Source organism: Leucoraja erinacea, unplaced genomic scaffold, assembly GCF_028641065.1.
Source record: "Leucoraja erinacea ecotype New England unplaced genomic scaffold, Leri_hhj_1 Leri_65S, whole genome shotgun sequence".
NCBI lineage: Eukaryota > Metazoa > Chordata > Chondrichthyes > Rajiformes > Rajidae > Leucoraja > Leucoraja erinaceus.
The window spans coordinates 26,332-38,520 of NW_026576575.1; positions in this window are offsets into that span (position 1 = coordinate 26,332).

The following is a 12,189-nucleotide window of genomic DNA, read 5'->3' on the forward strand; positions in this document are numbered from 1 at the left end:
TCCACTCGTCACTTTAAGTTCATGTATCTTGTTGTGTTTCATGACTATTGGCAGATCAATTTCCCTCCTGGGGTCAATAAGGTTCTATTGGATCGTATCGGATCTACGCTGCCTTGACCCGCTGAGTTACTCCAGCACTGTGTGTCTAACATAGGTGTGGATATCAAGATTCAAGTTCAAGTTCAAGTGAGTTTATTGTCATGTGACCCTGTATAGGACAATGAAATTCTTGCTTAGCTTCAGCACACAGAACATAGTAGGCATTGACTACAAAACAGATCAGTGTGTCCATATACCATTATATAAATATATACACACATGAATAAATAAACTGATGAAGTGCAAATAACAGATAATTGGTTATTAATAATCAGAGTTTTGTCCGAGCCAGGTTTAACAGCCTGATGGCTGTGGGGAAATAGCTATTCCTGAACCTGGACGTTGCAGTCTTCAGGCTCCTGTTCCTTCTACCTGAAGGTAGCAGGGAGATATGTGTGTGGCCAGGATGGTGTGGGTCTTTGATGATACTGCCAGCCTTTTTGAGGCAGCGACTTCGATGTAATATTCCTCTGACTGGTGAAAATGTCCTTTCACAATCTCCAGATGAGGAAGTGCCTTGTTGTGACACACTTGACTAACAGGAAGCTCTGGTTACTTTTGGAACCAGAGACTTCCTGTTGCAATGGCAGGTTGACGTAACGCTGCCAATTGCAACGCCCCTCCTACCTGGAATTTTTTTGGTCAGTGTTCTCGCCCTCGACTGGTCTTCTCCCAGACTCGCCCGGAAGCAGACGAGACAGTGATGTGGGAGCAGAGTATTCGATCTGGCCCAGCTATCACTAAAGCCTGGCCTAACACCTCATTGCATTGCATAGAGCACATTCTCCAGTGTTGAGGATTGTGGGTAATAAAGCCACCATTGGTGTCTCATCAGTTTTGCTTGTTTTTAGTTTAAAATACAGAGATACAGCACGGAAATAGGCCTTTCGCACACCTCTGCGCCGGCCAGTGATCCCCACACATTGGAGGAACGGCACCTCATATTTTGCTTGGCCAGCTTTCAACCCAGCGGTATGACTATGGATTTCTCGATCGTCAAGGTAACCCTTGCATTCCATCTCTCTCTCCGTCCCCCCCCCCCCCCCCCCCCCATCCTAGTTGTTGAACTGGTTTCAATGCATAGAAAAGAACTGCAGAAACCGGCTTAAATTGAAGATAGACACAAAATGCTGCTGTAACTCAGCGGGACAGGCAGCATCTCAGTCTCAAAAAGGGTCTCGATCCGAAACGTCATCTATTCCTTTTCTCCAGAGATGCCATCTGAGTTACTCCAGTTATTGGTGTCTACCTTCGGTTTCAACCAGCGTTTGCAGTTCCTTCCGACCCGTGTAAACACTTTAACTAGGAGTAGGAGTAAACCACTCAGTACCTGGTGCCTGCTTTATTATTCAGTAAGATCACGGCTGGCTTATCTCAATGTCACCTCTGTTCCGCATTTCTACCCACCCTTTGCTCACCTGTTTATCAAGAATCTATAACTCTTCGCCTTAAAAACATTCAATGACGCTGCTCCCTTTATGGGGGAGACTCAAAGGACAACAATCCACATATGTCTCTGCCTTAAAAATAAGTTGCCTCACTTTTAAATCGTGAGTCTCAAACAGTATGAGGTGCTTCCACAAAAGGAATCATTGGTGTACATTTTGGTTTTGTCTAGGAAGGAACTGCAGATGCTGGCTCAAACCGAAGATAGACACAAAATGCTGGAGTAACTCAGCGGGACAGGCAGCATCTCTGGAGCGAAGGAATGGGTGACATTTCGGGTTGAGAACTTTCTTCAGACCTTTCTTCAGAGGGTGTACAGAAAAGGTTCACCAGACTCATTCCTGGTATGGCAGGACTTTCATATGAAGAAAGACTGGATAGACTCGGCTTGTACACGCTAGAATTTAGAAGATTGAGGGGGGATCTTATAGAAACGTACAAAATTCTTAAGGGGTTGGACAGGCTAGATGCAGGAAGATTGTTCCCGATGTTGGGGAAGTCCAGAACTAGGGGTCACAGTTTAAGGATAAGGGGGAAATCTTTTAGGACCGAGATGAGAAAAACATTTTTTACACAGAGAGTGGTGAATCTGTGGAATTCTCTGCCACAGAAGGTAGTTGAGGCCAGTTCATTGGCTATATTTAAGAGTGAGTTAGATGTGGCCCTTGTGGCTAAAGGGATCAGGGGCTATGGAGAGAAGGCAGGGATGGGATACTGAGTTGGATGATCAGCCATGATCATATCGAATGGCGGTGCAGGCTTGAAGGGCCGAATGGCCTCTACTCCTGCACCTATTTTCTATGTTTCTATGTTTCTATGTCACCCATTCCTTCTCTCCAGAGATGCTGCCAGTCCCGCTGAGGTGCTTGTGCATTTAGGTTCAATATAAAGATACAGTGTGGAAACAGGCCTTTCGGCCCACCCAGTCAGACCACGCCCACCTGTGCACTGGTTCCATGCTATCCCACTTCAGCATCCTACACAGTGGGGGCTTTTTACAGAAGACAAACCTGCACGACTTTGGAATGTGAGAGGGAACCGGAGCACTCGGAGAAAAACCACGCAGTCGCAGGGAGAACGTGCAAACTCCACATGGACAGCATCTGTAGTCAGAATTGAACCAGGGTCTCTGGCGCCCACAGTTGGCTTCTGTAAATTGCCCTGAGTGTGAGGATGTGAAACTGGAATAAAATAGAGCTAGTATGCGGGTGATCGATGGTCGGCGCGGACTCGGTGGGCCAAAGGGCCTGTTTCCACATTGTATCTCACAAACCAAACAAAAGGTTTCTCTATCCTTCACCCCTCATTCCCCCAGCCTCTCCTTCCCTCTGTCTCTGCACGGATCTTTCTAACACCTAAGCCTTTAGAATATATTCGTGAGAGTTAGATTTAGCTCGTCAGGCTAACGGAATCAAGGGATATGGGGAGAAAGCAGGAATAGAATAGAATAGTTCCTTTATTGTCATTGTAACATGAACCATGTACAACGAAATTTAAAAATGTCAGCCAGTCAGTGCACCATTCAAACATTTCTAAAAACTAACGATACATACAAGATAAAATATTAAAAGATAAACAACTAAAATAAATATCACGAAAATAGCACGCATAAACACCCAACCCTCCATCCTTCTGTCGATTTCACAGTGTACCACAGTCCCTTAGTCTGTATCGCCCCTGCGTTCCTTGGCGGCTACATTTAGTGCTTTTATAGCAGTGGGGTAAAAACTGTTTTTTAGTCTGTTCGTCCTTGTCCTTGTAGATCTGTACCGTCTGCCTGACGGCAACAGTTCAAACAGGGAGTGTCCGGGGTGGGAAATGTCCTTTATGATACTCTGGGATTTTTTGGTGCAGCGGGAACTGTGTAAATCCTCCAAGGTAAGGAGAGGGCAGCCGACAATCCTCTGGGTGTTGTCAATGGCCCTCTGGAGCGCTTTCCTCTGAGCCGCTGTGCAGCTGGTGTACCACACGCATACACAGTATGTTAGTATGCTCTCAATGGAGCACCGATAAAAGGACAGCAGCAGTCTCTGAGTGATGTTATTCTTCCTGAGCACCCTCAGGAAGTGCAGTCTCTGCTGGACCTTTTTCAGCAGCGCAGAGGTGTTCACGCTCCACGTCAGGTCCTCCTCAATATGGAATCCCAGGAAGCGGAAATCCGCCACCAGGAATGGGGTACTGATTCTGGATGATCATATTGAGTGGCGGTGCTGGCTCGAAGGGCCGAATGGCCTACTCCTGCACCTGTTTAATATGTTTCCAGAGAGTCACCACACCATCTCTCCTTGAGTTATTGAATCCCCTGGAAATTCCCCGGGTGGAATTTTAACATCACCTTACTAAGAAAGAGTTTGTGAGTTTCACCCTTGTGAAATCAACATCCGAGTTAAATGGACTCCTTCCTCATTATCAAAATGTGAAACTGCTTCCTGTTAAGGAAGCTGAACTTGGTGTTGGATTTTTACAGGTGCTTCTGATGTTTCGAGATGCTTTAGGCAATGGGTTTGTACGCATTTGATCAGTAAATAATGCCATGTTAATGGTAACATATGACGTACTGGAAGCTTTTTTTAATGAACCTGCAGATTATACAACTGACAAAGCAACATCCGCCCAAAGATGTAAATTCCACCATTCATTCCCACGCAAACTAAACCTACTGGCTTGCAATTCCCCTTGTGTCATGGAAGGAACTGCAGACGCTGGTTTAAATCAAAGGTAGACACAAAATGCTGGAGTAATGCCCCTGTCCCACTTAGGAAACCTGAACGGAAACCTCTGGAGACTTTGCGCCCCACCCAAGGTTTCCGTGCGGTTCCCGGAGGTTGCAGGTGGTTGCCGGAGGTTGCAGGTAGTGGAAGCAGGTAGGGAGACTGACAAAAACCTCTGGGAACCGCACGGAAATCTTGGGTGGGGCGCAAAGTCTCCAGAGGTTTCCGTTCAGGTTTCCTACGTGGGACAGGGGCATTACTCAGCGGGACAGGCAGCAGCATCACTGGAGAGAAGGAGTGGGTGACGTTTCGAGTTGAGACCCTTCTTCAATCTCTGATTCTTTAGATACTGGAGTGGCACGGTGGCACAACAGTGGAACTACTGCCTTACAGCCCCAGAGACCCAGGTTCGATCCCGACTATGGGTGCTGTCTGTACGGGTTCATAAGGTCATAAGGTCTCTGGATACGTTCAAGAGAGAGCTAGATAGGACTCTTAAAGGTAGCGGAGTCAGGAGATATGGGGAGGAATGGGGTACTGATTGGGGATGATCAACCATGATCACATTGAATGGCGGTGCTGGCTCGAAGGGCCGAATGGCCTCCTCCTGCACCTATTGTCTATCGTCTGTTGTCTATTGTCCCATCTGCCATTCAATCATGGCTGATCTATCTCCCCCCACCTAACCCCATTCTCCTGCCTTCTCCCCTTAACCCCTGACACCCACACTAATCAAGAATCTATCTATCTCTGCCTTAAAAATATCCATTGACTTGGCCTCCACAGCCTTCAGTGGCAAGAGTTTGCTTGTTGTCCCGGTGACCTGTGTGGGTTCTCTCCGGGAACTCCTGCTATCGCCCACACTCCAAAGACGTACACGTTGGTCGGCTAATTGGCCTCGGTGGAATTTGTCATTTGTAACATTATCCTAATGTGTAGGGGTAGTGTTAGCGTACGGGGTGATTACTGGACCTGTTCCTGTGCTGTATTTCTTAAACTAAACCAAACAAAAGCTATTTCTTCTCTCCGGTGATGCTGCCCGACCGGCAGAGTTACTCCAGCATTTTGTGTCTATCTTCGGTGTAAACCACCAAATGCTTATCCGTCCATCACACGTGGAACTACCCTGGTTGTTTTCTGAGAATTTCAATTAGATACGTAATGCATAAAACAAGCACAGCAATAATCCTCCACTGCATTGATCAGAAAATTGATCAGATGCTCCTGTACATGGGCGAGATAAAGTGTAGAATCACAGTCAAACACATACCCTTGGTCCGCTGAGGCAGACCTTGTGAGGTGTTTTGGGCCCCATATCGGAGGAAGGATGTGTTGGCGTTGGAGAGGGTCCAGACAAGGTTCACGGGAATGATCCCAGGAATGATCGGGTCAACATACGATGAGCGTTTGGCGGCGCCTGGCCTGTACTCGCTGGAGTTTAGAAATATGATGGTTCTTCCATGTTTGGACATTTGAGGGGCAGAGTCCGATGGGGGCACTCCTCAAAAAGAAGGGAAGGGACATCACCGGCAGGGGCCACATATAGGGTGGCACGATGGCACAGCGGTAAAGTTGATGCCTTACAGCGCCAGGGACCCGGGTTCGATCAACGACCATCGATCACCCATTCACACTAGTTCTACAGACCACACCCGTAGTCAGGATCGAACCTGGGTCTCTGGCGCTGGGCCAGTTCATTGCTGTGTGACTCTAATTACAATCAAGCTGTACAAAGTGTACAGATACAGGATAAAGGGAATGACATTTAGTGCAAGATAAAGTTCAGTAATGTCAGATTAAAGATAGTCCGAGGGTCTCTAATGAGTAGTTGGTAGGTCAGGACCGCTCTCTAGTTAGTGATAGAATGTTCAGTTGCCTGATAACAGCTGGGAAGAAACTGTCCCTGAATCTGGAGGTGTGCGTTTTCACACTTCTGTACCTCTTTTAAGATTAGACAATAGACAATAGACAATAGGTGCTGGAGGAGGCCATTTGGCCCTTCGAGTCAGCACTGCCATTCAATGTGATCATGGCTGATCATCCCCAAATCAGTACCCCGTTCCTGCCTTCTCCCCATATCCCCTGACTCCGCTATCTTTAAGAGCCCTATCTAGCTCTCTCTTGAAAGCATCCAGAGAACCGGCCTCCACCGCCCTCTGAGGCAGAGAATTCCACAGACTCACAACTCTCTGTGAGAAAAAGTGTTTCCTCATCTCTGTTCTAAATGGCTTATCCCTTATTCTTAAACTGTGGCCCCTGGTTCTGGACTCCCCCAGCATCAGGAACCCTTAATAATCATATACATTTCAATGAGATCTCCTCTCATCCGTCTAAATTCCAGAGTGTACAAGCCCAGCCGCTCCATTCTGAAAAGAGGTTGGACAGGCTAGATGCAGGAAGATTGTTCCCGATGTTGGGGAAGTCCAGAACAAGGGGTCACAGTTTAAGGATAAGGGGGAAATCTTTTAGGACCGAGATGAGGAAAACATTTTTTACACAGAGAGTGGTGAATCTGTGGAATTCTCTGCCACAGAGGGTAGTTGAGGCCACAGTTCATTGGCTATATTTAAGAGGGAGTTAGATGTGGCCCTTGTGGCTAAAGGGATCAGGGAGTATGGAGAGAAGGCAGGGATGGGATACTGAGTTGGATGATCAGCCATGATCATATTGAATGGCGAATGGTGCAGGCTCGAAGGGCCGAATGGCCTCTACTCCTGCATCTATTTTCTATGTTTCTATGTTTCTATGTTTCTATGTTTCTACCCACTCTGTCACTGTGCCGCTGACTACCACATATAAAACCAGCAATCGCAGAACAACGGTGACGAATGTAAAGAGCTTGCGCTGTGAGCTTTGTTTGTATATTTTTTGTTACAAACGGTTTATCTTTGAAATAGAAAGAATTGCCAATTGGCAGAATCAAAATCAGGCCACTGTGATGTCAAGCACTATGACTCATATTGTACCAATCACTTCTAGATACTTCGGCAAGCTAACACGTAATGTAGTTGTGCATGTTATCTTTATACAGGCTCCACAAACATGAGTATTCTGTGATGCATCCGTTCAGTGGTGGTGGACAGACAGGATTTATTACAACCCAGATCATCACGCTAAACCAACCTCCCTTCCACTGACTCCATCTACACCTCACGCTGCCTGGGCAAGGCCAGCAGCATCATCAAGGACCAGTCTCACCCCGGTCACTCCCTCTTCTCCCATCTCCCCCGCTCCCATCGGGCAAGAGGTACAGGAGTGTGAAAATGAACGCACACCTCCAGATTCAGGGACAGTTTCTTCCCGGCTGTTATCAGGCAACTGAACCATCCTCTCACCAACTAGAGAGCGGTCCTGACCTCCAAAATACCTCATTGGAGACCCTCGGACTATCTTTAATCAGACCTTTCTGGACTTTAGTTCATTGGCTATACTTAAGAGGGAGTTAGATGTGGCCCTTGTGGCTAAAGGGATCAGGGGGTATGGAGAGAAGGCAGGTGCAGGGTACTGAGTTGGATGATCAGCCGTGATCATATTGAATGGCGGTGCAGGCTCGAAGGGCCGAATGGCCTACTCCTCCACCTATTTTCTATGTTTCTATGTTCCCCTTTATCCTGTATCTGTACACTGTGGACAGCACGAGTGTAAACATGTATAGTTTCCCTCTGACCAAAAACATACAAAAAAAAAGCTTCTCACTGTACCTGAGTACATATACAATAAACTAAACTCAACTGAACTAATCTAAACTAATCTAAACTAATCTAAACTAAACTAAACTAAACTAATCTAAACTAAACTCAACTGAACTCAACTAAATTAAAAGGAACTTCAGATGCTAGTTTAAACCGAAGATAGACACAAAAAGCTGGAGTAAGTCGGTGAGACCAAAAATGTCACCCATTCCTTCTCTCCAGAGATGCTGCCTGTCCCACTGAGTTACTAAAGTTAAATTAAATACTGGTGGAAGGACATTGGTTTAGAGATCCAGCATGGAAACAGGCCCTTCAGCCCACTGAGTCTATGCCGGCCATTCACACTAGTTCTAAATAAAGTCCCAGCCTGCCCAACCTCTCCCTTTCGTTCCTTCCACTCCTCTGAGTTGGCCAAAGTCACCGAATTAGGCACTATAGTTCTTACTGTGTTTCTTATTTGGGCCCCGTACCTGAGGAAGGACGTGTTGGCCCTAGACAGGGCCCAGAGAAGGTTTACAAGAACGAGTCCAGGAATATGGCCAGGCAGCGTGAGGTGTAGATGGAGTCAGTGGAAGGGAGGTTTGGTTAGCGTGATGATCAGGATGGGGCGCTGCACTGGCAGCAGCCTCTACCTACAGCCTGTCTGTTACTTCAATCTTTTTTTAATTTTTAGTTAGTCTAAAGTTTTGTGTTGGGGGAAACTTTAACTTTTCTATGTGGGGGAGGGGGGCAGGGTAAGGGGGGAAACCGTCTCCCAGTCTCTTCCTGGCGGGGACGCGACTATTTCTCCGAGTCGCGTCCTCGCCCCCCACCTCGCGGCCTACCAGCTGGATCGGAGCGGCCTTTCCTGCCGGGGACCAGGAACCGGACCAGGGCTGCTACAGCGGCGGCGCAGCGCTGGAGTCACCGCGGAGCGGGCGATACCCACCTGGGTCGCCGTTTGGAGCTCCGGAGCGTTGGGCCGCTGCTCCAACATCGTGGAGCTCTGGTGCGGAGAGCTTCCAACGCGGGCGGTGCTGAACAACATCGTGGAGTCCTGGGGCGCCTTGCAGAGGGCCGCCAGCAGCAATCTCCACCCGGCGCGGCCTGGGGACTTTGGGAGCCGCAGACTCCGGTAGATGGGGGCCGACTCTGTGCCCACGCCGCTGCGGACGTCCCGCAGCCCCGACGTCGGACTTATAACACCCCGGCGAGCGGTCCTGGACATCGGGCCGCCCGAAGCTGCAACTGCGGAGGGCACGGGGAGGCCCTGACCACGAGGAACAGTGGAGGAAGAGACTGACTTTGGTGCCTTCCCACACAGTGGGAAACTTTGATTCTGCTTTGTGGGGTAGTTTTATGTCAAATTCTATAGTGTGTGTTCTTTATACCCTTTCTGGCTTAATCCCTCCCTTCACCACCTCCAGTTTAAATTCCAGTTGGAATATTTTGGAGGACATAAGAACCAAGAACCAAGAGCCAAGAATATGTGAGTTAGCCTATGATGAGCACTTGGCAACCCTGGGCCTCCACTCACTGGAGTTTAGAAGGTTGAGGGGTGACCTCATTGAAACTTACAGAATAATGAAAGGCAGACAGTAGATGGAGCGGATGTGGAGAGGATGTTTCAACTGGTGGAAGAGTCTAGGAAAAGATGTCAGAGCCTCAGAATTAAAGGGCGCTATTCTAGAAAAGAGGTGACGAGGAACTTCTTTAGTTAATCTGTGGAACTCATAGAAACATAGAAACATAGAAAATAGGTGCAGGAGTAGGCCATTCGGCCCTTCGAGCCTGCACCGCCATTCAATATGATCATGGCTGATCATCCAACTCAGTATCCTGTTCCCGCCTTCTCTCCATACCCCCTGATCCCTTTAGCCACAAGGGCCACATCTAACTCCCTCTTAAATGTAGCCAATGAACTGTGCCCTTAACTATCTTCTGCGGCAGAGAATTCCAGAGATTCACCACTTTCTACCACGTGCTATAGAAACTTACAAAATTCTTAAGGGGTTGGACAGGCTAGATGCAGGAAGATTGTTCCCGATGTTAGGGAAGTCCAGGACAAGGGGTCACAGCTTAAGGATAAAGGGGAAATCCTTTAAAACCGAGATGAGCAGAACTTTTTTCACACAGAGAGTGGTGAATCTCTGGAACTCTCTGCCACAGAGGGTAGTTGAGGCCACTTCATTGGCTATATTTAAGAGGGAGTTAGATGTGGCCCTTGTGGCTAAGGGGATCAGGGGGTATGGAGAGAAGGCAGGTACGGGATACTGAGTTGGATGATCAGCCATGATCATATTGAATGGCGGTGCAGGCTCGAAGGGCCGAATGGCCTACTCCTGTGCCTAATTTCTATGTTTCTATGTTTCTATGTTTCTGTGTGAAAAAGGTTTTCCTCATCTCGGTCCTAAAAGATTTCCCTCTTATCCTTAAACTGTGACCCCTTGTTCTGGACCTCCCCAACATCAGGAACAATCTTCCTGCATCTAGCCTGTCCAACCCCTTAAGAATTTTGCAATTTCTATAAGATCCCCCCTCAATCTTCTAAATTCCAAACCGAGTCTATCCAGTCTTTCTTCATATGAAAGTCCTGACATCCCAGGAATCAGTCTGGTGAACCTTCTCTGTACTCCCTCTATGGCAAGAATGTCTTTCCTCAGATTAGGAGACCAAAACTGTACGCAATACTCGAGGTGTGGTCTCACCAAGACCCTGTACAACTGCAGTAGAACCTCCCTGCTCCTATACTCAAATCATTTTGCTATGAATGCTAACATACCATCTGCATTGCCACAGAGGGCTCTGGAGGCCAAGACAGAGGATATTTCAAAGGCAGAGATAGACAAATTCTCGATTAGAACGGGTGTCGAGGGTTATGGGGAGAAGGCAGGAGAATGGGATTAGGAGGCAGAGATCAGCCATGATTGAATGGTGGAGTAGATTCGATGGGCTGAATGGCCTAATTCTACTCCTGCAACTTGTGATCTTGTTTCAAGCTTTGAACAAAGGAAATGGGTGGAACATATCTTGAGTCAAGAGTTAAGAGTGTTGAGTGGGTTTATCTCCGAGATCTTCGGTTTCCTCCCACACTCCAAAGACGTACAGGTTTGTAGGTTAATTGGCTTGGTGTAAGTGTGAATTTTCCCTAGTGTGTGTGTGTAGGATGGTGTTAGTGTGTGGGGATCGCTGGTCGGTGCGGACTCGGTGGGCCGAAGGGCCTGTTTCCGCGCTGTATCTCTAAAGTAAACTAAACAAAACTCTCAGAAGTCGGACACAAAAAGCTGGAATAACTCAGAAGGGGTGTTGGTGAGAGGCAGTGTCGCGTGATGTTGTGGTTATATTACCAACCTGTTTCCAGTTCCCCAACCCTTGCGTAAGCTTCCCCTTCTCTCTTTCACTTCCCGAGAGTTTGTGTCCCAACTTCCTGACAGATGGTCACTGCAGACCCTGGAGCAAATGAAGGAACTAGTTTCGTTTAGTTTAGTTTAGAGATACAGCGCGGAAATTGACAGAGTCCGCGCCGACCAGCGATCCCCGCACGCTAACACTACCCTACACACATTAGCGACAATTTGTAACTACACCAAGCCAATTAACCTACAAACCTGGAGTGTGGGAGGAAACCGAAGATCTCGGGGAAAACCCACGCAGGTCACGGGGAGAACGTACAAACTCGAGACGGACAGCACACCTGGTCAGGATCGAACCCGGGTCTCTGGCGCTGTGAGGCAGCAACTCTACCGCTGCACAACCGTGCCACACATGAAGGTAGTTAGACACAAAATGCTGGAGTAACTCAGCGGGACAGGCAGCATCTCCGGAGAGGAATGGGTGACGTTTCAGATGGAGACCCTTCTTCAGACTGAGAGTCGGGGGAGAGGGGGACATAAAGATAAGGAAGGGTAGGGTGTAAAAACAACAGATCAAAGGGGACGATGGTCAGGAAATTTAGAATAGTAGACACAAAATACTGCGGGTGAGGCAGCATCTCTGGAGAGAAGGAATGGGCGACGTTTCAGGTCGAGAACCTTCTTCGGTGTCTGAAGAAGGGTCTCGACCCAAAACGTCGCCAATTCCTTCTCTCCAGAGATGCTGCCTCACCCGCTGAGTTACTCCAGCATTTTGTGTCTACCTTCGATTTTAACCAGCATCTGCAGCTCTTTCTGACATAAATGGAGACAAGTACATTGTTAGCTGTGGGGAAAGTGACAATGAGCGTACAATCAGGTGGACAATGAAACTAGTCAAGAACTAGGGTG